The 26,434-nt window shown below is 36.3% G+C and overlaps 1 protein-coding gene and 1 non-coding gene across 7 annotated transcripts in view; both read left to right on the forward strand.

Annotated features, from left to right (window-relative positions):
• Nucleotides 1-26,434, forward strand: part of CPED1 (cadherin like and PC-esterase domain containing 1) — a 295,057-nt gene that overhangs the window by 174,252 nt on the left and 94,371 nt on the right. The window lies entirely within an intron of this gene.
• LOC143653726 (small nucleolar RNA SNORA61) lies at nucleotides 529-650 on the forward strand. The gene has a single exon (XR_013161499.1). It is a non-coding gene; the product is annotated as a small nucleolar RNA SNORA61 (small nucleolar RNA).

A 26,434-nucleotide genomic window follows, 5' to 3' on the forward strand; every position in this document is an offset into this window, starting at 1 on the left:
TGTAAAGATAATTGTATCTTTATTACAATACTATACTGAATTGAATCTGTTCTTGGAATTGTCTCTCTGCCTCTCTCCCTCCCCCTCTCTCGCTCTCTCTTATTCTCTTTATCTCTTTCTTACTCACACACACACACACACACACACACACACACACACATACGGTAAGCTCATCCAGGCCAAGATCTAGGTCTTGACCGCCCCCAATTAATACAATGCCTAAAAAGTTCTTTATAAATGTTTGCAGAATTAGATGATATTGTCCAAGCCAAATACAAATATAGATATATGTGGGTTTTTTTAATTAATATGCTCTGAGTCATATGAATAAGACCTCTTTTAAAATGTTACAATGCATCACTACATTTGTAGCAGAACAGTGCTGCAATCATTCTTGTCCCTAAAGGTGACCAAATAAAGTAAGGATTATGGCAGCAAAGTTTCTAAATTCTTCTGGTCTCAATACAAAGAAGTCCTCCTTCTTAGTCTCAGATTTTCATGTGCTCAGCAGTGAGAGCGGATGGAAGGAACCTTTGGTTCCCTTTCCCTTTGGATGTGAGCATTGGTCTGGGTAGTCATAAAAGGAGGAAAAGTGACACTGAAGCTGACCTCAGAGTGCTTTGTAGCATTTTCATTAGTTTCAAACAGGTTTAAAAAAAAAAGAAAAGGAGAGATAGGAAGGGGGAGAGAGACAGGAGACGACATTTAGGGAATGCATTGTTCATGAAGAGACACTACCTCTTCTTCTCTCCAGGAACAACAGGTCCGGATGCCACTCCTGGCACTGTCACTCTTGTAGCTGGATACACTCTCTTTTCCAGATCCCTCCCTTTTCGGGCTTCCTCGGGCTGCTGAACTTCAGGACCATGAATGAATTCTAAGCTCTCCCTTCTATTAGTGTCATTTGCTCCAAACTCAGAGGCTGGGACGGGGAATCCAATTGGCCAAGTTTAGGTCACATGTCATTACCTCTTTCGCGAGACAGATGGAGTAGGAACTTGGCTTTTGTCGAAGGAGGTTCTCCCTAAATAGGAAGGGATTGAAAAATGAGCAATGAAAAACAGATAAATATCCCTCATTCTAGGATTTTATTGAGCCTCACAAGAAGACAGCTACCAGTTCAATATAATTGAGTCCATTTGGAAACTTATACTTCCCCAAAGATAGAATGAAATAGGCCCCTACAAACATAAATGTTTTTCTTCAAAAACAAAAAAAGTACCTAAAGCATAAAGCATAGGCTAGTTGAGCACTTGGTGGCAATACTAAGAAAAGTTTTCAGGGCTCAGGCACCATAGGGTTAGGTGGACCACATGACCTTTTAAAACCTCACTATCTATACAGACTGAATAAATGAAAGGCTAAAAGTATGTCCCCAGTCCTAATTTACCATATAAGATGTTGTTCTCTTTCTCTCACTGTTTTATTGTTTGTAAATGCCAAGAAGCAGAAACTCAGAAAATCACAAGTCTCATTCAAGGGGGCATAATAAGACCCTGTGATCACACTCTTTTCCAGATGCCACAGGGTCTGTTCACTGCTGGCTGTTTGGCTCCAGGTTTTAAGGGGACTATAAAGCATAGTAGGTTTGGAAGATTATACCAATAATTTGCCACCTGATTCCTCTTTGGTCTAGTACATTTCTTTGGTTCACTGTTTAAGTTCCACTTAGACCTGAGCCACTATTCAATGTTTTTGACTGCTCCTGTGCCTTGGAGGGGCTGATGACTTCCTTCCCCAACAAGGGAATGGCTTTGCCAGACAAAGGCGGTAGATTCCTTTGTCCATGCGCTCAAATGACCAATTCCTGAGACACCTGGGTTCCAAAGAGAGAAAAAGTTTACTGTGAAATGCAAAGCAGGAGATCGGACAGCCTACTAGACCAAAATCTGTCACTCAGAACTGCAGTAATCCTGATAGTATTATAGCATTAAAAGATGGGCAGGTTTTAGGATAATGAGCCGATGACCCCAGATGATGTAATTAGAGGTGATTTAATTATTGAGCATGTGCAGATTGGTTGCATGCTTAGTCACAGAACATATGTAAGAAGATGGAGGCTTAATATGATGTTGGGTGTGATTTTTAGTGTTATGATGAAGTACAGATTACTTATAGGTTAAAGTCTAAGCTAAAGTCTAAGCTACTGTGCATGTTAGGCCCATGTTGGTAAGAACCAGTTTTGTTTATCAAGATAACTTTGGACTTGGGGTGGGTTAGTTCTGGGCTGACCCAAAACCCTTCGATAATAAACATTAGGGGCTATCTTTAGTGACCACAATAGTTCAAAAACTGGATAAATGATACAAATAAGGGTTAGTCACAAAGTTTTTACAATCACAAGGACTCAAGATAAAGGCTATACAAGCATTATCAGAGATCAAGGCAGCTGGATTACAATTCAGAGATTGCAGGTATTTCTGTCTCTACTCTAATATACCAGAAAGTAAAAAGGAATATCTTGTAATAATTCAGTAATCATAATCCTCCCTTAAATCCTGGCTTCTCGGTTAGAACGGGACCATTTCTACCAGGGCTGGTTGACATTGCTGTAGTCTACGCCCTTCATTTTCCTTTCATTCCTCTCTTATCACTGCTTCTCCTAATAGTGATTCTCAAGCTTGACCCTCTATTGGCATCTCTTGAAAGGCTTGTTGAAACATATATTGCTCAGTCTTTGTTAGTACATCTTAGGTAGGGCCCAAGAATTTCATTTCCAACAAGCGCACAGGTGATGCTGATGCCACCGGTACAAGAACTGCACTTTGAGAATCATTGTCTCACCCTATTCCCGAGCTATTCCATCTCTTTCCCATATGTCAGGATTATACACTTCCAGCACATTCTCTTTTCAATACAGTTCTTTATATATAATAGAAAAACCTATTTGTTTTCATCATAGAAAAGCTGTCTTTGCTTATGAAAAGACTAGTTTCTAGGAAATGTCACTAAGAAGGCAATTTTTCCAAGACAATTTTTCCAGGGAACAAACATTTTTTTGTAGTGCTTCCCATAACCTGAATTTCAATCCTATGTTGACTACTATATATTTGTTACGACACAAATGTATTTTTATACATTTGCTTAAATGTTTTCTAACCCTTCCTATGAGTGATTCAGTATAACAAATATATTTTTCTAAGTTTCTTGAATTTTTAAAAAATTTTCAAGGTTTTCATGTAACTTGTTATAACAGAATGAATATTTCAGTGACTATATTTCCATAATATAAATTACATTATAAATTATACCATTCTTAGTCCAATTATCTGCTCTTGTTAAATATAATTCAGGTCTATGGAAATAAGGAAAGAGTGATTGGGGGATAATTGTGCTCATTAAATGTCAGGTAAAATGCTAAACAAAGAATGCTGAATACAGCTTCATTTATGAATGCAATGGGTGTTTTTCTTGTTATTTTTGTTGTTGATTTATATCTCTTTTAGTAAAAGCAACTTTTAAAAACAAAAGCACACTTCTATTTGTCCAATTTTTAAAAATTAAAAAAAAAATCTTAAATTGACCAATAATGCAAAGAAAGGCTATGTTCATTAATGGGTCAGACTTTATATTTGTGGGAATATTTTTGAATGAGTATATTAAAATAATCTTTACCTCGTTCCTCTTGCTATTCAGTTTTGAAAGAGTGATGATATGTTTAGCAATCATTTGACCAACGTGTACATCATTTAAGAAGCCCTTTTCTTAGAAATCAATACCCTCTACACTTTAATTTCCTCCTCTTTCATTCTGTTCCCAGTCCCTGGAGACCTCACCACAGAGTTCGCGATACATCTACTTACCTCGGTCTTCTGATTAAACACCAAAGTCTAAACTTAGAATTCTAAATTATTATTTTTCTTCTTTTTCTGTTCTTTTTGGTTGAGAGCTTAAATTTTTACAATTTAGAAAAAGTCTTAAAATGTTTTATGATTGGAAGTTATAAAAGTCAAACATTTCTTTTGATTCTGGTTTTCATTTAAATCATTTACATTTCATTTGTTTGTTAAATTTCACTACATGGTCTCTTGGACATCAAACCAAAATATGATTCTGTGCTTTAGTGGCTTTTATAAACTTTGTGATACTGATAGTCATCCGAGGTTTTTAAAACCTTCGAATATATGTGGCTATTTTGACAAATTTATTTCCTTTTCATTAAACCAGCTCAGTATATCTGATTTGTTCACTTTAACAAGCAAATTGGGTAAATCTAATTTACCTCCCAGCTCTGCCATTAGTTCCTCTTTGAGCAAATGACTTTCTTACCAGTGGTGCATTTCACCAAAACACCATATTTAGCAAAAAGCTATTCGGTTATACACACGGGTTGGGCCCTGGCTCTATCCCTTATTACTTCAGTGAACTGAGCATTTCACATAACTTCTTAGAAAATTGCCATCACCGGTAAAATGGAGATACTAATACTTGCTTTAATCTATTTCACTGGGTTATTAATAATAAATATGATCATGAAAATAAGTGTTTTATAAGTTAAGTTCTATATAGATGAAAGATGTATTCTATTCATTTATACAATTAGACATCAATTAATTTGGAATGATTCTAGTTCTTCTTTTATGGTTTCCATTAAGCACATGTTCTAACAGAACACTCTATCAGGGGAAAGACTCCATTTAAAGAAAACATAATAATAATAAACACATAAACAATAAACTGAGATATGTAGCAAAATGTGATATGTCTGAATTGTAAAGTCAATTGATGATGATATTCCCTCTGTCAGTTCCAAAGGGATATTTGTCATTAACTATTAAGAGGTGAAATTATTTCGATTCCTTTTATCTATAGTTATTCTGTGTGTTTCAAATTCCTTTTAAAGTTAAGGATATGTAATAATAAACAATATATAATAGGCTAAGGCATTCCCCTAGATGAACCAGAAATAAATGCAAAGAAATCACCTTTACTGTAAAAATTCCTAAGTGTTAACAGATCATAAAAATCAGCAACAACTGTTGTACTGAGAATCGTGATCTACAAGTAGCAGGCAGATAATTCCACAGAGATGAAAAGAGGGCGTCTGGTGTTTGTGCTGTGGCCACAGTTGACTTTCATGTCCTTTTGGGACACAACACACTTTGTGGGAGAAGAAAGTGAATGCAGCTGCCTTCACTAATCAGTCAATATGTCCCAGCCTCTGAGGGAGGAAGGCAAAGGCAGCTACACTCTGAGACCCACCACCATGGCCGATTAGCAGCAAATGCTGGTAAAGTTACCCTCTAAGTCTGTCTAGTCCATCAGGCTCAGAAATGTAATTTAGATGATTATCTCTGTGCCCATTAAACCTTGTGACCCCTTGCAGGCGTTTGAAGTCTGCCTGCTTACACTTGCTAATAGGTAAAAAGAAGGATTAACTCAAGGGGTCATGAAATCAGAATGCAGCCAAAATGATGGCTAAAGGGTATAGGAAACCCTCCATCTGTCTCCGTAGTAAGGAGGAAGAATCTTAAGAATAAAGGACTGACACCAGAATTCATCCCTTTACGGAAAAAGGAGTTCTTTGGAATGCAACTAAAACTCTGATTCCTTCACCCTCCACTAGTTTCAGCCTGTTTTGCTTGATTTATAAGCATCACATTCTAGGAAGGTAAGGAATCACATTTAAGATCATGGGATTGTTAAAAGGGATCACAGCATAAAGTCCACTTCAAAAACTTAATGAAGATAATGGATTCGTTGCCTATATCCTGTAACAGTTTGAACCACATGCCTTAACATATTTGGGATCTGATATAAAGGTTAAATCATCTTGGTGGACTTTAATGTGTGAAAGAACTTACTAGAACCCACAAGTTTTATAGCCTATCTTCAGTAGTCTATTGCTCTTAAACTTCTAAAAGCTGAGCTAGTTCTTGAGCTCTTTACTTGGCTCAACTTCTCTATCTATGCAGAGCATGCCATTACTGGAATACTTTCTAGACAACATAATAGCAGGGGTATTTATTACTAGTCAGAGTTTTAATAATAAATTGAAGAGTGTTGCTTGAATAAAACTTACTTATCATCTGACCTCTTTACCCATTGAATACTCAAACTTTCTCCTTCACTTTATTAAAACCTGAAATATTTTTTATTTACAATTCTTAAGTTAGTGAAATGACTACTATTTCAAAAGTTATTTTCTCCATCCAAAAGATCAAAATTCTGACTTCTCTTAAACATCACATTTAGTATATGATTTTATATGAAATATATTTCCATATAATTTTTCAGATATCAGACTTTTTATAAAGGTAGGCCCACTTCTGTATCATGACTTCCACAAACATTTCAGTCAAAAAGGGAAAATCAAACTGAATTTTTAAAGTTTCAACTGGGTCTTTTTATTTTCAAGGTTCATAATAGCTTATAACTTAAATTAATATTTAACTGTAGCATAAATATATGTGCACATACCTGTAAAATTTTCTAGTGAAAAGTTTAAAAATATCAGATATTTTAAAAATATGAGAGAGATTTTGGTGAAGCGATCAGAATGCATGTACGAATGCATGTGTATTTAAGTTCCAAAAATAAATAGATTTCAGGTTACCATATTCTGTACAACTGTCAAAAAAATTCACAAGCTGCCTATAGCTTTTACAGATAGGTTAAATAAATCATATTCCTAAGAAAGCGTTAAAATAGTTGCATGCAAAATTAAGTTCTCTAAAGGAGATAATGAGGTAAAATTAACTGTAGGAAAAAACCAACTTTATTGTAACTTTGAAAGTTTTGGTTCTATTTATTTCTCTTTATAAAATGTATTTTTGTTTCTAAATGTAATTTATTTTCCATTAAGAACATGATGGCATTGAATTAGATTTAGTTTTATTAGAAAGTAACAGATAATCCATGCTTCCTTATTTCCATGGAGCTCTAATAAAATGTTTGATCAAAATATCATTTTCTTGAAACTTTTCACTTATACAAATATCAAATATAGCTGGGCCATTGAGAAAACGAGTGATTAACCTTTGAAATTGATGTTCTTGTATCCAGATACCTGATAGAGTACTGACAAATAATCAGCATCCATTCAGTATTTGATGAATGAATGAATGATGAATGAGCAATCTCCGTTGATCTGTGGCTAATGTGTCCAGGGAGGAAGAAAGGCAGCCAAAGGAATTCTATCACTCTGTCTTCAGGATGATAGTGCTGAAATATCATTTCTTCCAGACATTGATAAAACTAAGCCTGAGTTAATATCGAAGATAAATTCAATTATTTTTACAATAAAAGGAATTGTGTTTGGAAACTTTTTTTTTCTGACACAAAAGAGTTTGATTCCACTGAAGCAAATAATCTTATCAATTTCTGTGGGAGAAAATCACTTCCTCCTTGGACCCCCACCGTGTCTTTTTCTTTCCTGTTTTGCACCAACTTTTAGCTGATACTTTTAGTTTCCATGCATATCTCTCCTACCATGTTTGTTCCTTATCTTATTATCCCTGCTATCAAACAAAGCAGCGTGGTGCAAGGTTGAGGTCCAGCAAATGTTTGTTGAAAGAATGCACGCGTGATGAAACAATAAATCCATATAAGAAAACATCATAATTTTTTGAGTGATTAGCTCAATGCATCAGAGTTGAAGGAATAATCTATACTTAGGAGCATCAGATGCATCATCAGAAAATCTGCATTTCAGATCTTCCTCTGTGATTTAAAGCAGTTATTCACACCTCTCTGAGCCCTCATTTCATCATTTGTGGATTAGCTGACCTTTACAGGCTCTTCTCACCCTGAGCTACCATTCCCCTTGGCAGGAATCTTTTGTGTCTTTCTGTATAAATTCAATGTCCTTTGATTCATTATAAATGCATATACTTATTAATTCAACAAGTATAATTAAATGAACTTTGCAACAATACATGTAAAATGCTTAAAGCAGGGCCTGGCAAATAATAAGCACTCAAAAATTAATACCCATTATGATTATTGTTTACAATGTACCAAAAACAGCACTGATTAAAACAGACACAATCCCTAGCCTCATGGAGCTTAGTATCTAGTAGGGAAACAAATATCCACTAAATAATTATACAAATAATAAATTAATTATAATTGCCATAAATACTTATAATAGAGAACTACAAAGACAAAGTATAATGAGAAATGAGTTATCATTCTTCATTAAAATTCAAAGGAATGAGATTGTTAGGCCTCTTAATCTACTAATATTGCTTGCCAGGCAAGTTTGTTGTCATCATTAAATAATACTTGAAGTATTGGTTAAATAATTTCCTAATTTACTCAGTAAATATTAATCCCTCTACTATTTAAATTTAGAAAAATCTCTTGGCCCAAACATTAAAATTACTCAAACTTAAATGCCTGATTTTCTTTAATACATTTTTCAATATTTTCTAATGGACTGAATGTATTTTAACTGATAATAGAAATAATACTTTAGATCATCAAGTGAAAAAACATAAAGGCTCAACTTAGAGGAATCCATAAACTTAGTTCATGTTCACTTATGTCTCCAGAAGCTATTAAATTATCCCGGGCTTAAAATAGCAATATCTTTATCAGAAACACACCATTTTCCAAATTATGCTATTACTCACATCATTGCAGACTTCAGTAGATACAATAATTTTTAAAATATGTAGTGTTTTTATATCCATGTACCATCTCCAACATTTTCTGAGCCTGCTCCCCCAGTAGTTTTCCTATAATCTAGACATGTTATTAAATATAAACTTGTATTCTATTTAAATATTCTCTTACACTGAAATAATGCTATGAGATCAAAGTATCTGAAAACCCTGAATATTTCCTCTTCTAACCGTTTTCTAATACCTCATAAACCTATTCTGTATATACCTACCACAAGGATAAAATGGTGTTTCTTAATATTTTTAAATCTATTAATGCCTAAGAATTGGGGTATCTCTATTTAACCATTCCTAAATTCAAAAGCTTTCATTATAAAATCAGTGCATATTTTATTGTCAAGTTGATTTCAAATGGGAAATAATGGATTTTCAACTATCGCTATGACCTTTGAATGTGGAATCAGAAAGCCTATTTGAGCCCTTTCTCTTTTAAAAATCTATGTATTTATACCTTGCTCTGAAAAAGGAAATTTTGAGGGGGCTTACAGCAAAAGCCATATGAAAGAGATTGGCAAAGTAGAGCTTAAGAGCAGAAGAGGTTAAGCAACTTGTGTTCTAGTTTGCTAGCTGCCAGAATGCAACATACCAGAAATGGAATGGCTTTTAAAAGGGTAATTTAATAAGTTTCTAGTTTACAGTTCTAAGACCAAGAAAATGTCCCAATTAAAACAAGTCTATAGAAATGTCCACTCTAAGGCATCCAAGGAAAGATATTGTATTAGTTAGGGTTCTCTAGAGAAACAGAATCAACAGGAAATATTCATAAATACAAAATTTATAAAAGTGTCTCACGTAACCATGGGAACATAGAGTCCAAAATTTGTAGGGCAGGCTGTGAAGCTGACGATTCCAATGTAGGGTTTGGATGAACTCCACAGTAGAGGCTTGCAGGCCAAAGCAGGAAAAGAGCCTGTTTCTTCTGAATCCTCCTTAAAAGGCTTCCAGGGATTAGATTAACCATCACTTATTAGAGAAGACATTCCCCTTGGCTGATTACAAATGGAATCAGCTGTGGATACAGCTGATGTGATCATGATTTAATTCTATGAAATGTCCTCATAGCAAAATACAAGGAGAACTTACCCAACCAGAAAGTTAGTTACAGGCATAGTCTGTTCTAAGGCAAAATTATCCTGTCTCTGGACCTATAAAAACTCAAAACAAGTTCTTTGCTGCCAACATACAAAGGAGGAACAGTCATAGGATACATATATGCATTTCCATAGGGAGGAAAGAACACAGGAGTCACAGGAAACCAAGCAGTTTCGGAAACCCACAGGGCAAAGTCCACTAGATTTCAAAGTCTGGGCGTCATTTGTCTTTGGGGCTTCTGAAAGCGACAGTCCTACCCTTTCTAAGGGTCTATGCAGTGGTTTGTCTCTCTCTGAATATAATGTTGGCAGACATTGGGGAGACTCCTTTTTCTCGGCGCCACCCTCTCCAAGCATTGGGGCTGCACTCAGCCTCTCTGCCATCTCTGGAGCACACGTTCAACCCCTCCATGTGGTGGCAGCCAGGCTCTCCCCAAAACCCAAGGAATATGCTTCACCCTCTCCAAGGCCTGAGATGGCATGACTCTTCCACTGCAATGAGGTGGAAGGTTCATTCTCTGCCTTTGGGGCAAACTCACCCTCTCCAAGGACTTAGGTGGGTCCACTCTCCTGGCCCGAGGCTTCTTGACTTCCGACCTCAGCCTCCATGGTTTTGCCGCTGAAGCTATTTTCCTCCAAGTGTCCCTTCTCTGAACCTCCCAGTCCAGATTGGCAGCGGCTCTGTTTATACAGTCCCACAGCACTCTTGTTGACTTTCTATGCAGTAGCTTGGATCATGCCCATCAGACATAAGGAGTTTTCACATATCCTTCCTAGATAACTCCATGTCCAATCCTGACTTTCTCTGAAATGACAGACTGGTTTCACATTTGGCCAAGACCTCATGTGGGGCACTATTTTCTGGGGTCTACCTGCCTAGAGGTCCAGAATTTTCCAGAACTTCAATGTCTGGTTTCTTCGTACCCAAGAGTTCAGTTCTCAGGTTATCTCTTTGCTGTCGCATTTCACTATAAGCTGTGAGGAGAAACCAGGCTGCAGTTTCCACATTTAATTTGGAGATCTCTTCTGCTAAATATCCAAGTTCATGGCTTTTAAACTCCGCCTTCCAGCAGAAGCCACTTGTCAATTTTGCCAAATATCTCCCATTTTAAAACAAAGCTTGTCTTCCTTCCAGTGTATAATAGCATGTACCTCATTTCTGTCTAAGTCTTTATCAGAAGTGTCTTTAGAATCCATATTTCTATCAACAGTCTCTTCAAAACAAACAATCTAGGCCTTCTCTATTAAGCTTCTCACAACTCTTTCAGAATCTTACCCTTATCCATTTAAAAAGCCATCCCAACATGTTTGGTATTTGTAAACCACAGCAGCACCCCACTCTCTGGTACCAAAATCTGTTCTAGTTTGCTAGCTGCCAGAATGCAATATACCAGAAATGGAATGGCTTTTAAAAGGGGAATTTAATAAATTGCTAGTTAACAGTTCTAAGGCTGAGAAAATGTCCCAATTAAAACAAGTCTATAGAACTGTCCAATCAAAGGCATCCAGGGAAAGATACCTTGGTTCAAGAAGGCCAATGAAGTTCAGGGTTTCTCTCTCAAGTGAGAAGGCCCGTGGCAAACACAGTCAGGGTTTCTCTCTCAGCTGGAAGTTCACATGGTGAGCACAGCATTATCTGCTAGCTCTCTCTCCTGGTTTCCTGTTTCATGAAGTTCCCCAAGAGGCATTTTCCTTCTTCATCTCCAAAGTGTTCGCTGATAGACTCTCTGCTTTGAGGTGCTGCAGCATTCTCTGCTCTCTCTGAATCTCCTTCATTCTCCAAAATGTGTCCTCTTTTAGAGGACTACAGAAACTAATCAAGACCCACCCAAATGGGTGGAGACACACCTCTACCTAATCCAGTTTAACAACCAGTCTTGATTAAATCACATCTCCAGGGAGGTGATCTAATTATAGTTTCAAACATACAATACTGAATAGGGATTAGAAGAAAGGCTGCCTTTGCAAAATGGAATTAGGATTAAAACATGACTTTTCTAGGTTATATATATCATTTCAAACCAGCACAATTTGTAAAGGTCAAACAGCTAGTAACTCATAGACCCTATCTCTACCTAAGTCCAGTTGTCTTACATAGCTGAAGAGAGTAATTAAGTCTGCCTTTGAAAAGGTCATACTAGAAAAATTGAAATCACCATTTTGCAGATTTAAAGTTTGGAGACATATTTACAGAACTACAAAGAACTGAAAAGTTTATATAAAACTAGTGCTTAATTCACAATGCTAGGCAGGTTCTAAAAGCCAAGAATATATTTTTGTTTTATTTCATAGTTTTATCAACTTCATACTGCCTGAAATACCCCTAATTCTTTTTTAAAATTATTATTATATTCTCTATCTTGATACAGAAATCTACTGGTGCTGTTTTTCTCTCCTTTCTTTTAACATAGTTTAGAAATCGTGTGTGAACTTAAAGAATTCAAAAAAACTGCTTTATTATAGAAAAATATTGTAATATCAATAAAATATTTTAATGAACATGAGATATATCCTTTTAGAATTTTGATTTGCATGTCTGTTCTTTCAAGACATAAGAAAGACCTGGCATAAATGAATAAATGATGATGCTAGATGAGAGGAAGAAAGGGCGACAGAGAGAGAGAACATAGTCTGGACAAGTGCATATTTCTACGGCTTTAGTATTTGACATCTCATTCTGCTCAAAACAGGTTCCAGTGGGATATTACCTACGATAACCAGGACAAAATGCTATAATTGATTACTCAATGTAAGGATAGATCCAGCTGCCTATGCCTGTCAGGCTAAGAGCAATCCAGATTTAGTATTAAAGGACATGCAAGTTTCCAGTGATTAATAGTTTCGAAGTTTATACATAAACTCTGAACAACCCATAAATACTGTCCTATTCTTAACCTCTTGCTTTGTGTGTCTGTGTGTGTGTGCACGTGCATGTTTTGAATTTGCAACTAGACATCAGCATCCTTGAAAGCAGAGGCCATTTTTACTTGGGGACTGGAATAGGGTTTGGTATCCTCCTTTATTATTTAGCCCAGAGACCTGCAGTATTTTGGAGGTGCTTGTAACTACCCATTCACAAAATGATATCCATTCAATCATGCAGCAAAAACTTTATAAAGCCTCCGCCACGTGTCAGGTATTGTGATGGGTGTGAGGTCACAGAGATGACCCTATCCAAGCTGTTCACTGTCTAAAAAGAATTTATTCAATTTAAAAGTGAATAACCATAGAGTAGTCTGACAATGACTATTATAGAAAGGCTAAGAAAGACACAATAACATCTGATTAGGTGTGCCTAATCAGGGAAGGCATTGCAGATAAACTGATATTCAAGCAAGTCCTAAAGGATAGGAGAGAAACAGACATTCCCAATTAGGGTTTCATTTAGCAGTATGATCCTAAAGTGTGGGGAAAGTAACCTAATAAAATTAAAATTAAATCTCTACCAGCCCAATAGTAATAATGGCAAGCATTTAAGGAGTACTTAAGTGCCAGGCACTTTTGTAAGTGTTTTACTTGTTGTTACTCATTTAATCATCACAGCAGCCCTTTGAAATAGAGACTATCATTTATATGTCCATTTTATGGATGAGGAAACAGAAACACAGAGAAATTAAGAATCTCATCCTGAAATGTATGGCACAATGGAACTGGGATTCAAACACAAGCAGTTTGGTTGCTGAATCTTGCATTCTCAACCACTCTTCTACGCTGTCTTAGATAAAAATCATCATGGTGGATTACTGAAATAACATTTTTATTTCTTGGGTTCGAATATGACTATTTCAAGAGTGTTCCAGATTCGAAGATGAATTTCTTTAAGCTAAAAATCTGGTTTTTCAGTTAAAATAAGACTTGAGCTCACAAGTATTATATTTTGGAACTTATCAGTAAGAGACATGGCTGCTTACCCATCCTAGGTAAGATTGACAGAGGAAGGCTGGAAGTAGCGCCAGAGTGAGCCAGTGGGAGAAGGGAGAAGCAGGTCTAATGACACTGCATTTGTTAGGTAAGGCAGTTTATGGTTCATCTCTTCAAAGAAATGGTCGCAGCAGGGATCCAGGAAGCAGCAAGTTGAGTTGAGGTGAGCGACTATAGAGCCAACAATGTGGAATGGATGATACCTGGTGATTCAGGGAAACAGGCAGGCATGAAACCCGTAAGGAATTATCAGTGCTAGCAGAACTCTGATCACAGGTTAGGGTTATGGTAATAATTGGAGGCGCTCATGTGCTAAAAAACAAAACATGGAAATAACTTGAATTTCATAGTTAAAAACAAAACAAAATCGACCAAAAGACTCAAGGAAGGGAATTTCTATGAATATTTCATGTAGTTACAGAATTCACGGAAGTCACCACCATCTCTTACTCACTTTCTTTTTCATTTTCTTGTGTCTTTAAAAAAAGAAAACTTTAAAAAGTGTTTTAGAGAGAATCAGTAGCTTGCCTTTGCCATGTCACATTTGGAATAGAACAAAAAAAGATCACAATTGGAATGTTACATTAAATTTTGATTTGCTTCTTGCTAAAAACATATAGAGCGTTTGAAAGAAGTTCAGGGAAAAGCGAGAACACTGTTAGAAGGATGAGAAGGTTGACTTATTAGTTGAGATTAAATGAACTTGTTCAAAAGGATGAGGGAGAGGCTGACAACAGCCCACAAATACCTGAAAGGTACAAAAGCACCTGGAGAGAGAAAAATTATTTATCAGTACAATAGATGGTATATCTCATCAAACAGAGATTTGGTTTAGAAAGATCACTACTTTAGGTATTTATACAGACAATGAAAAGAGCCACTTTAATGTAACTTATTGTACACTTTCTCAAGAGATATTTTCTCATTTTTAAAGAGACCAGGATAATTTGATGTTAAATACAAGTATTTCTATGGTTTTTACAATTGAAACTTGTGAACGCCTTGGCAAGGGAACCTCTGTGATTACAGTGATTAGCAGTGCTCCAAAGATTAAGAGGATTGATAGCCTTAAGGTTAATCTGTCATGTTTTGACCTATAGCTATTTAACTTTACTGCCTAGGAAATAAGAGTACCCCAACAATAAGATGCTTGCTGAAGAACATCTAGGAATGGAGGGGGCTTATGTTTTTGTAAATTTTGGTTGGTTGTTGGCTTATGCCCATTCTTTTTCATGAAAAGTACCCCTGAGATTTTGATGCATCAAGACTAAATTATTCTAGCTATTTCCACTTAAATAATGTGGACTCTTAGCAAGAGAGATACAGGTTCCTCTCCTGACTGTGTCACTTACTAGCTTCTTTTTTTTCTCTCTGTTCCCTACCCCCATCCTGTCCCTGGTCACCTGTACTCCAGACTCTGAGTCTGTAAGTTTGCTTATTCTAATGATTTCACATCAATGATCTCAGACAATATTGTCATTTTCTGTCTGGCTTAATTCATTCAACATGATGTCTTCAAGGTTCGTCCGTGTTGCTGCATATATATCAGAACTTCATTCCTTTTTACAGCTGAATATATTCCATTGTGTGTAAACACACATTTTGTTTATCCATTCATCAATTGATGGACACTTGGATTGGCTTCTTAAACTTGTAAGCCTCTTCCTCTCTTGAATTGGAATAATAAAATCTCACCTCTCTAATTCAAGGGCTAAACAGACTAGTTGGTGTGTGTCAAGTTGTCCAGCACATAGAAGATGCTTAGTTGATATTAATCCTCTCTTTTCCCTCATCCCCCTCTCCATTCTCCATCCATCCTTGCAACCTCCATTTATGCCAGTTCTGAACAAGTCCCTGGTGTTGCCTCATTTCCATACTTTTTAAGAGAAGCTGAAAATGCTAACTTTAAGTGAAAACTGTCAATTTTTAACATTTCTTAAAAAAAGATTTTTAAACTCTGTAAAAGCCAAACTAAACACACATGCAGACCTTATCTTTCTTTACCTTAAATGATTACTTCTAAAGAATTTTGGAAATGCTGCAGTTGAAGTATAAGGCAAGCTGACGTTTTTCTAAATACTTAAAAAAAAAAGAAAACTCTTAGGAAAGACAACAGCACTGAAGGAAAATGAACAAAGTCTAAAGAGAAAAGAGTAAAGGAAGCTGTTCCCTCTAATGAGTAGTTAGTAGGAAGCGCTGTACTGCAATTCAGCAATTGTGGTCCTATCTGGAGGGAAAGGTTTGCCAAGACTTTTTAAGTTTTATTACAGTAATGTAATGAGATGATATTTTGTAATATTAACCTATACTTCTTTTGTCCATTCTTCCTTCTATCCCTTTTTGCCTTCCATTCAGAAAGCACTAGTGCATTCTATTTTATGCCCCTGGAGATTGGATTGTTATATCATAAACTCAAGCAAGAAAATACAGTCAATTCAATAGGCCAATTCCACTCTTAAAAAAGGTTTCTAGAAACCAGTCTCTCCCAAACCCTCCCAGATACTATAATCTCTGGGTTGGAGAATGAAGGGAGAAGCAGGAGGGAAGAAAGAAAGCTGGTGCTGAGAAGTGTCAATGAGAAGGTGCCCCCATGTCTGGAACCTTTTTGTTCCCAGAACCACAGAAAGGTTGGGGGACCCAAGGGCAGAGCAGCCAGAACCTCACTGTTCTGGATGCAGCCTCGGAGGAGGCAGCAGGTTGAGCCAGAACCTTGGAAAACGGCATTGACAGCACGGAATACCCGGGCAAATACAGAATCTGAGACAACCCGTCAAGTCTCTTGCGACCCCCTCACCGAACACAAATACATTTCCATCCTGTCTTCCCTGAGGAATGGATGCTTTAGCCAGGAACTAAATTCCTTTTAAAAAAAAAAAAGGTTAAAATTGCACACCACCAAATCTATAGTCTGCGAAGCTTGTTCCTGTTAGGGTAATACAAGTATGCGTCTTCTGTGATAATAGTAAAAGGCATTAACTTCAGGCTGTAATGTGGGGGCAGAGAGACTCTCTGAACAGAAAGATCAAGCAGTGGATTTGAAACTGAGCCTTAAATATTAAAAGAAAGAAAAAATCATGCAGTCAGGTGGGCAGGACCGTGCAAAAAGTTACAGCTTGAACTACAGGAACAATGGAAAGGAGTATATGCGTGAAAAAGAGAAGATAGGGAATGAAGGGAGTGAAAGAGCCAAAAACCTAAAGTGTGCTCGAGAATTTGAGCTTAGATGACTGAGGGTGAATAGTGGTTCTGCTAAATAAGTAGGGAAATTGAGAAGAGCTGACTGTGGAAAAAAAGATGATTTTCACTGGCCAAGTTGAGTTTAAGGTGCAGAAGGTAATATAGCCAAGACAACAAACAACTAAATAGAAATCCGAATGCAAAGGCTGAGACCGTGGTTGAAAATGTGGATGCCATTGGTATAAAACTGATCTGTGAAGCCAGATGAGAGTATCTAAAGAGAGTGGAGAAAAGAAGTCCAAGGAGAGGCTCTCGGGGACCTATATTAAGAGAGTAGGAGAGAGGAAGGAGCCAATGCATACAACAGAAAAATAAGGCCAGAGATGTGAGAGGAAAACCAAGCTGTCCCATGCATTGGAAACCAAGAATGAACCATGTTTCAAAAAGGAGTGGATTAGTGGAGACAAACCCTGCAGAAAAGTGGAAGGGAGCAGTATTTATGAGTGACCCATTGGCCTAGTCAGTGAAGAAGTTACAGAGCTTAGAATGAACCCTGGAATGGTGAAGGCAGAAACCAGGCTCCAATAGGTAAGTCAGGAATGAGCAAGGAGGAATTAATAGCAGTAAATATATTCTCTGCAAAAAGTTTGGTGGTGAACGAAGTTGAAAATGATATTGGAGTAAGGTCAAGCAAAGTATGTTAGAAAGCATCCAAGTTAATGTAGCCCTTTATGTTTTAATGTATATATGTAATAAATTTAAAGGAAGGGGTGGATTATTATCTGAAGCCTATTTTATGTCCCAGATCTCGCTGAAGTACTATCTCAATAGTGAACAGAATAGAATCTTTCTACTACCTTCTTCCAAACAGTACCAGAAGGTACTTTTAAAATGTGTCTAATATCGTTATACCTTTAACTACAGAAATCACTTTATTTGCTTCATATCCTTATCCATTTTTTCTATAGGCTACATAAATTTAAATATGTGCAAATATTTGTGATTTGTTTGAGATGAATAGTAAATAAGTGTGTACAATGAATGACAATGGCTTTTAAACTCAACACAGTAATCCTACTGTGTTTTTAGCTTCTTAGTTACTGTGCATTAAAGATTGTTGGTTTAGTCCTTATCCAAGGTCACAAGGGAGGAAGTGCATCCTTAGTATAATAAGGAAAAGAATTAATTGCATTATTTTGATAGTCTGCAGTTTCATTAGTAGATGTTTAATGTTTTAAATGATTTAACATGTACTACTAAATACCTTGCTATTTACAAAGGAAAAAAAGAAGCTTGCAATGATTGCACTCTATTTTGTGATACACACTAGAATCAAAAACCTTTTGTTTAGAGCATAGTACTGGTGTCCAGTTGTGCTGTTCTGATTATTGGGTGAGTTTGGCAAAGTTCACATCTATTTGCTATTCTCTCAGTGATTGGGGTTTCTTAGCTTTCCAGATTCCTGGAATAATATCAGATGTGACCCAGAGAAGCCCTAGCTTTCTTCCTGACACATTCCCAACAATAAGGTTTCCATTGCACTTGGGCAAACTGTATGAGCCACATGTGATGATTCTTAAACAGACTCATTATGTTTTCATATGAGAAAATTATCATACTGCAGGAGAGACAACTATTTTCAGCTGATGGTCTGTTTTACATGTTTAAAAGGCTGACACATGAATGGTTTCCCCAGCTTGCTGGATGCAGAGGTATAAATCTCTGGGAAAATGCCAATATTGAAATGGAAATAGACTTTCAATGTGCCAGCAAATTTGATTTTAAGAATTCTGGGGCTTTTTTTTTGGTTTTCTCCATTATTCATGCAGTTACAAGATATACTCTTTTCCTTTTCAATCAAAATATATTTGTTTTGCCTATTTTCATCCCAAGAACACCAGATTCTGTACTTTTATCACTCTACTGTATGGTAGTTTAAATTCCACCATTAATCTAATTTTTATTTTTTAAAAACCATACTTACCAAAAAAGTTTGACTTTAGATAAATCAAATATAACAAAGTAAGCAATCATTCAGGTGAAAATAAAGTTTAATATTCATTTTAATTTTTTTCCTAAGCTAATAGGCTAATAATATCCTAGAAAATGATTGTTTATATACAACAGCAGGTAGTTCAGGACAAAATTCTGGGAATTATATGGTATATTATCTGTGCCATCTTATCTCGAAGTCTTTCCTGTCCTGTGTCACTTCTCCCAATGAATTACAACTCATAGTATACTCTGTATACTCTTATTTTGCTAATATTGACCCAAGTTTTTCATTATTCCATACATATTTCTTTACTACAGAATGGAAAAGTGAAACGAAACAGGAAGAGGGCTAAATGTGCCGTTTTTGGTAGGAACAGGATATGATCAATAGGCGGCAAACCCATAGTCTTTACAATTGACAGCACATCTCAAATACTTTGTCACTTTAAAACTAATGTGGTGATCAGCAGGAATATGTTTTAGCATTTAATTGTCTCCAAAACAACTTGATTTTTTTTTCACAACATGAATTTTTTAACTTTATTTTTCATTTGTAGTCATATTCTTCTTTTCAAGAAAAATGCCCAACAGCAAGTGTTCTTTCTATTACACTCAGCCAAACTGCATGAGATGGTGTCTGATGTGTCTTTAACTGAGTCTCTGTGTTTTCTCATGTGCAGATTATCATACTGCAGGAGAGACAACTATTTTCAGATGATGGGCTGCTTTCTATTTTTCTTTAAACTAGCATATGAATGCTTCCCCAGGTTGCTTAATGTAGAGGTATGTCCTACAGGTGACCTTGAGGGTAAAGGAGAACTTCACTCATCATCTAAGAGGGACATGATATTTCAGGCAGGCTGAACATTATGAAAAAATACACAGAAACACGAAGTCTCCAGTTGCTAAAACACTGAATTATTTGTGTGTTGGTTGATAAAAGACTGTCCTGAGCTCCCAGCTAAGAATCTGTGTTTCCTTGGATGGGATTTAAGATTTTTGTTTGAAATGCATTTCTCACAAAGTACTGCTATGCTTCAGATACAAAACACCTTATTGATTTTTAATGGTAACCATAAGACATGGATCTTATGTATCATGTATCAAAGATACCATAAAAAGTGTTTTACAATCTCATTTCTTATTAAAATATATTAGTCCACAACCAGTAAAATGTCAGGTTGGCTTATATTTAAAGTGTGCAAATATTATTGTTGGCATAAATAAATTTGAAATAGTTTAATCAACCTTGCTATAATTGTTAAAATTTATCTATCTGTCTATATATATATATATAGACATATATAGAGAGAGACATATATATATATATGTATGTATGTCACAAATGTGAGGAAGGTGCTCTTTTGACACCCATTTTACACATCAGAAAAATGAAGCACAGAGTGTTTCAGTCAATTACCAAAGGTTACACATCTAGTTGATGACAGAGTTGTCAGATAACTCTAAATAAAAGAATACTGCATGCAATTAATTAAGCATGTTTTGGCCTTACGTCTCTTAATGACTCTGAGTTAGATGTCATTAGCAAAAGTTGATGTCTGAAAATTCTAGAAAGCTATGCCTACTCCAAAATAAACATGGAAATCCATTTTTAGGGACAGTTTTTGTCTATCAGGAGCAGCTATGTCACCCATGCTTGCTTTCCTCATGAAAATCTTGTGCCCTGGATCCATCTAACAAATTAAAACATTTCTGTTCTTTTAGACAATAAAAAGCAATAAACAATATTGTTTACAATAAAAACAACTATAAATGCTGCAGCAAAAATAGAACCCATCAGCCCATGCTAATCACTTATATGAGAGCTTTTTTCTTTTTAATTTTAATGATGTTACATCTCCTGAAATAAAAATTCATAAAAATAATGCCAGAAATGTTAAGTGGACCTGTTAAGACATTCTTTATTGCCTTTAAAGCACATCACCCTTTATTAAAATGAAAGAAATCCACATACGGAGACAGTATCCGGTGACAGTTGAGGGGATGTGGCAGTTTAATAAGTGATTTGTCATCTTTCCTTCCTCCTTCCCTCCCTCTGTCCCTCCATCCCCTCCTTCCTGTATTTCCCTCCTTCTCTCTTCCTTTCATTATTTATTCTGTGATTTTTGAGTGCCATTACTCTGCTAAGGCCGAGACTCCCACTCTATTTCCACGGATGCTCAGCATGCCTGGAAACTGCAGGGCGAGAGAAACACCACTGGTGAGAGCGGAGGAGCCAGACTCAGAAGACAGCTCTGGGCAGGGACTCTAGTTTTCCCCTTGCTTTGGGGGTTACTTTGGGAAAGTTTCTGTCTTTCATCTCTAAGATAGGACATCTCGAAGGGGATATATCCATTTCACAGTGTTGTTGTGAGCAGTATGTGATGAAATAAGACAACATGTGTGGCTGGAGTTTCAGTACTGTGTCTGGTACATGAAACATGTTTCAAATATACTAGTTCCCTCCTCTTTCCTCACTCCCCTTTCTACTGGAATTTTTTTTTCTTCAAAGATTTATTCCTATTTAGTATTCTAAGTTCCATGCTTTGTCTTTTTCTTGGGGGTGGTGGTTTTGTGCATGGGCTGGGAATTGAACCCAGGTCTGTTGCACGGCAGGTGAGCATTCTATCACCTTTTTCCTCTTGAAGGACAAAGACAAAAACAAACAACAAAAAAAACCCTCATTTAGATTTTCTGCAAACCCTTACAAAAATGTATGAATCTGCCAGCAAATTGTAATTATTCATAGTCATAGACAATTCATAGTAAGTATGTTCTATGGAACCCACAAGCTTCCTTCGAGGGCCGATAGCTTATCTAAACTCTTTGGCCCTAGAAATCATTTAGCTATGGCAATGTAATAAGTTCTTTCTCACAAGGTTTCCAGTAGTTCTTTCTTCCATTAAGCTTCAAAATTCCTTTCCTGTTTCTTTTTTTTTTCCCCAGCTTTCAACAGAAAATGAAGTGGCATATGGGAATGAAATTTTAAAAATTTAAGTAATATTTCCTTCAAAGGTTTTGAAACTTTTGAAAGCTAGAGTCAGTGACAGTTGTCAGCCTAGAGGTATTTACCAACTATTAACTTGGATATAAATTTGAGAACATAAAGAGGCCCTTACCCTCAAAAAGCTTCCCGAGGGATGGGAGGCGGGCAATGTGAGCGCTCAGGAATTCTAGCCGGCCACAGAATGTGTCTGAGAGCTGGCGTCAAAAAGTGTATTTTCTAGTGAATTCCTTAAAGCGGGGGCTTTGTGTCCATATTCCCTCTGCCCCAGGAGTTCTCAAAAAGGATCTTGTACCTAATACACAAGGCAACAGACAGTGGATAAGTGAATGAATGGCTGCAGCAAACTGCTCGTGTAAATGTATAAGTATTAGGGAATAGCTCATGCATGACTGGGGATTAAATGTGAACAGGGGGGCATAATTGATATATTTTCCAGGTAGCTTTCAATTTCGCTTTAAATATTAGTACTCTAGATCTATCTATTAAGGATAATACACAGAACATGTTTGAGTTTCTTAACTGAAGAGGCACCAGACTGTTAACGATTAAAAATTCCTGCAACTCACTTGGGGAAAACCAATTGTTTTCCAGGCCTCTTTAGAAATGACTGCTTTTATGTGACTCTTTTCTTCTAAGAGGAAAGAAGTAGGACCACCGTTCTATTTTTTATTGTATGTTTAAGGGTTTTGATTTAGCCATTCTTCCTATTATTTAAGTGATGGTTTGACATAGTGAAAAGGAGAGGGAGTATTTTTTTTAAGCCAACAGAAAAAACTGAGGGCATACCAATAGTTTTGGTGAACAATTGAAATATGATGAGTTTGAATATGAATGCAATTGATATTCTGGTACAGTTTCTGATAAATATGAAATACATAGTATTATTATTTAAACTTAATCCTGAAGCTGATTTTCATTATTTCTGGTTTTTACTACACCCATCAAAAACCTTTCTTGTTAAACATTCAAGGAGACTCACATTTTCTCTTAATAAGTTTTACATTTAATTTCATACAGAAAACCAGTGGGTGATTTTCCATTTCTTCCAATTTTAACAATATTAAAGATAACTATCACCATTTTCTGAGTTATACTGTGAGTACACTTACCAATTGACTTAATCAGAAACCTGGAAAAGAAATTAGAGTAATAACTGGAGAACTGGAGGTGGGTGAAGAGAAAATCATTGCAAAATGGATGCGGCAGAAGTGTGCTCAGTTCTCACTGATTACAGATGAATGGGGGAATAGAAGATAAGTTACTTTTAATCGCTGAATCAGTTCACTTTCTTAAGCAACATGAACCTTGACAAGCCTAGAGAAAGAGACAATGCTCTATATTCAAATAAGTTGAACAAATTTAAAATTGCTATGTCTGTAAGTATTTAGTTCCTATGGTTAAATAAGGAATGGAGATACAAGGGTTTCTTTATAGGGAAATTGACCTCACTCTGTTCTGTGGTTCAATATGCACATCAGCCTACAGCAAGACCTTTCAGAAACAGCTGTTCGTCTTCAGAAATTACCGCATAATGGGTGCAAGCATAGCTATAGCTCAGTGGAGCCCTATCACCACTCGTGAGAACCAAAACAAAATAAAAATACACTAAATCAATAGTATAGCTTGGAAAATAAAGAACAGTAGACTGTCCCCAGAAATTGCTAAATAGCATACACATATATAAATGTTTGTTTGCCAAAAAATGTAACAAATGATGTGTTCTATGCAGAGATGAAATTAGATATAAAAAAAATTCCATTCTTTTACTCTTAGTACTTATGTGTATACATTTCGTAAATAACTGTAATAAATAGCGCAGGAAAACACCCAATATAGAATTATCTCAAGTTATTCATTTTTACCCCCAACAAGTTTAAATATTAATTCTAAAACACCTCTTACATTATAGGAGATAAAATAAATAAACACCTAATACACAAGAATTGATAAGCTCTAATAGAGCTAAAAATTTTGAGATTTTATTTTAATTAAGATATAATTTGGGCTGTGGAATCCCCTATCTAAGTAACTGGAAGTTTTATAGAAACTGAATAGAGAAGGATCAAGTTCAATCTGACTACTTCCTGCCCTTTATTCCCCATCTCTACAAAGCCCCATAATTTGGGAGTACAAATCTCAGTAAGCAACTGCATTTAGTAAATGGGGCAAACTGTGAATCTGCTGGGGGTTGTTAGAATGAGTTGCTACTGCTGGCATGTGTCCAATTATCACAGTTTCCTAATGGATTTTTAGATCTACAGCATGCTGCTGATAATTGAGTTTCTATGCTCTAACAATCCATAAACCTCATTCCAGTGAGAAGAAAGGGAACAATGTGCTGGGAAAATTGCAGTGGGCAGGTAGTAATCTGGCATAAGACATTTCAAATGCTTTGCACACAACTAAATAGTTGCATATGATAATGTATTTAAGGTGTTGAGAGTTAAATCCAATTATCTGTATACAACACCAATTATAATAAAAAAAAATTTTTTGATAGTTATACTGATCGTCTTTTTATGGCATCATAGGAAAACAGAATCAAGAGAAGAAAGGCATTTAGTTTCATGTTTTAATTTGCTTCTCTGTCCAAAACATTGTTTTATACTCAAGATCTTGTGATTTATACTTTTGGGAGATAGGGAAACAAATTCACAATTGTTGCCCAAATTTTTGTAACAGCCCTTTATTCAGTCTCTATCTTTAATAAAATATCTTCAAGTTTTGCCTCAATATTTGTGAAGTGCCTGAAAAGATATGCATGGAATTTTATAGTAAGCTTCTTTTCCCATTAATTTAAAGTTCATAAAATAATTTTGAATGCTGTGGATGAGACACTAACACTTATCTTCTGTATGGTTATTATAAAAGAGAGTATTTGTGGCTCTATTTGGAATTCCTAATATTTTATGCCTCCACGAAATGCTGTCCCTAGGTCAGTATGATTTTTTATATGGAAAGCTGAATACCAGGCATAATACATAACTCTCTGAATATTCACAACACATAGGTTATGTACATATCCTACAAAATTATCAAAATAATATATCAAATATTATAGGTCCTAGCAGTTTATTAACAAGAACAAAAAAAGCCGTAGTCTTTTGTGAGACCCTAAGAAGTTGAAAAATAATGCATTCTGTGAAATTGCTATAAATATTAGCCTAAAATTATCTTAATTTTTAAGAAGTTCAGTGAAATTTGTCTTGCCTTTTCTAGGGAAGAAAAGAAATTCTTGACCTCTTCCTCAAGTATCCAAAAGGGGTGAAAGTCCAGCACATTTGTTTAAGCATCTGCATCAGTGCTTGGGTGATTGTGCTGCAGAGGATTCTGTACATGGGCCTTGCCTGTGTTGATGCTTTCGTGCAGCCTAAGATATAAGCAGAACCTGGCCAGCTCTGGAACACATTCATTCATTCATTCATTTCATTCTGGATGCCAGATAATTTGCTAGGTACTAGGGATAGAATGGTGACCAAAATAGAAATGGTTTCTATCCTGTCCTTGGGGACTTCATAATATTATCAAGGACTAGACATTAAAGAAGCTTCTGAATAAACAATATAGTAATTGCAGATTATGTAATTAATATTGCCGGCTGCTATGATGGGCAATGACAGGCCACAATGTAGGTAGGTAAGGATTGTCAGAGAATGTCTCACTGTGAAGATGTATATTCCAAATAATAGAAAGACTAGGGTAAGAAAATTCCTGGCAGAGGTAACTGCTTGTTCAAAGGCCCATAGCAGGAAAAAGTTTAGTACTTTTGAAGAAACAAAGAAAGAACTTAGCTGAACAAGGGAGAAGGCAGCACATGAAGAGAATGGAGAGGACCCAACATGCAGTGATTTAGAGGTCATGGTGAGTTTAGACTTCATGTTTCTTGCACCTTTAGGAATCTCAGACTCATCATGTCTAAAATTAAACTTGTGAACTTCTTGCCTGTTTCAAAGACTTTAGGTCTTTCAAACAGAGTTAAACTGAGGAAATTGTTTACACAAGACATAGAACTGAGAAGCAAAATAAGGAATGGTAAGGTAGCCCAGAAATTACAAAGCCTCTACCATCCCTAAGCTGGAGGGACAAAAAGAAGAGATGGCTTTCAGACTATGGTACTGTTGTTAGATTTAGTTGTCAACTTGGCCAGGTGAAGGCACCTAGTTCTGTTGCTATGGACATGAGCCAATGGTACATGAACCTCATCTGTTGTTCATTACATCTGTAGTTGGCTAAGAGGCGTGCCTGCTGCAATGAATGATGTCTGACTTAATTGGCTGGTGCTTAAATGAGAGAGCGTAACATAGCACAGCCCGAGCAGCTCAGCATACCTCATCTCAGCACTCGCAGCTCAGCCCAGGCCTTTAGAGATGGAGAAAGAAACCACCCCGGGGAAAGTTGTTGGAACCCAGAGGCCTGGAGAGAAGACCAGCAGAGATCACCCTGGGCCTTCCTGCATTAGATAGAACCTCAGTGGAAAGTTAGCTGCCTTTCCTCTGAAGAACTAACAAAATAAATCCCCTTTTATTAAAAGCCAATCTGGCTCTAGTGTGTTGCATTCTGGTAGCTAGCAAACTAGAACAGGTACACTCTCGCCCATACTATAAGATGACGATAAA

This window comes from Tamandua tetradactyla, chromosome 1, assembly GCF_023851605.1.
Source record: "Tamandua tetradactyla isolate mTamTet1 chromosome 1, mTamTet1.pri, whole genome shotgun sequence".
NCBI lineage: Eukaryota > Metazoa > Chordata > Mammalia > Pilosa > Myrmecophagidae > Tamandua > Tamandua tetradactyla.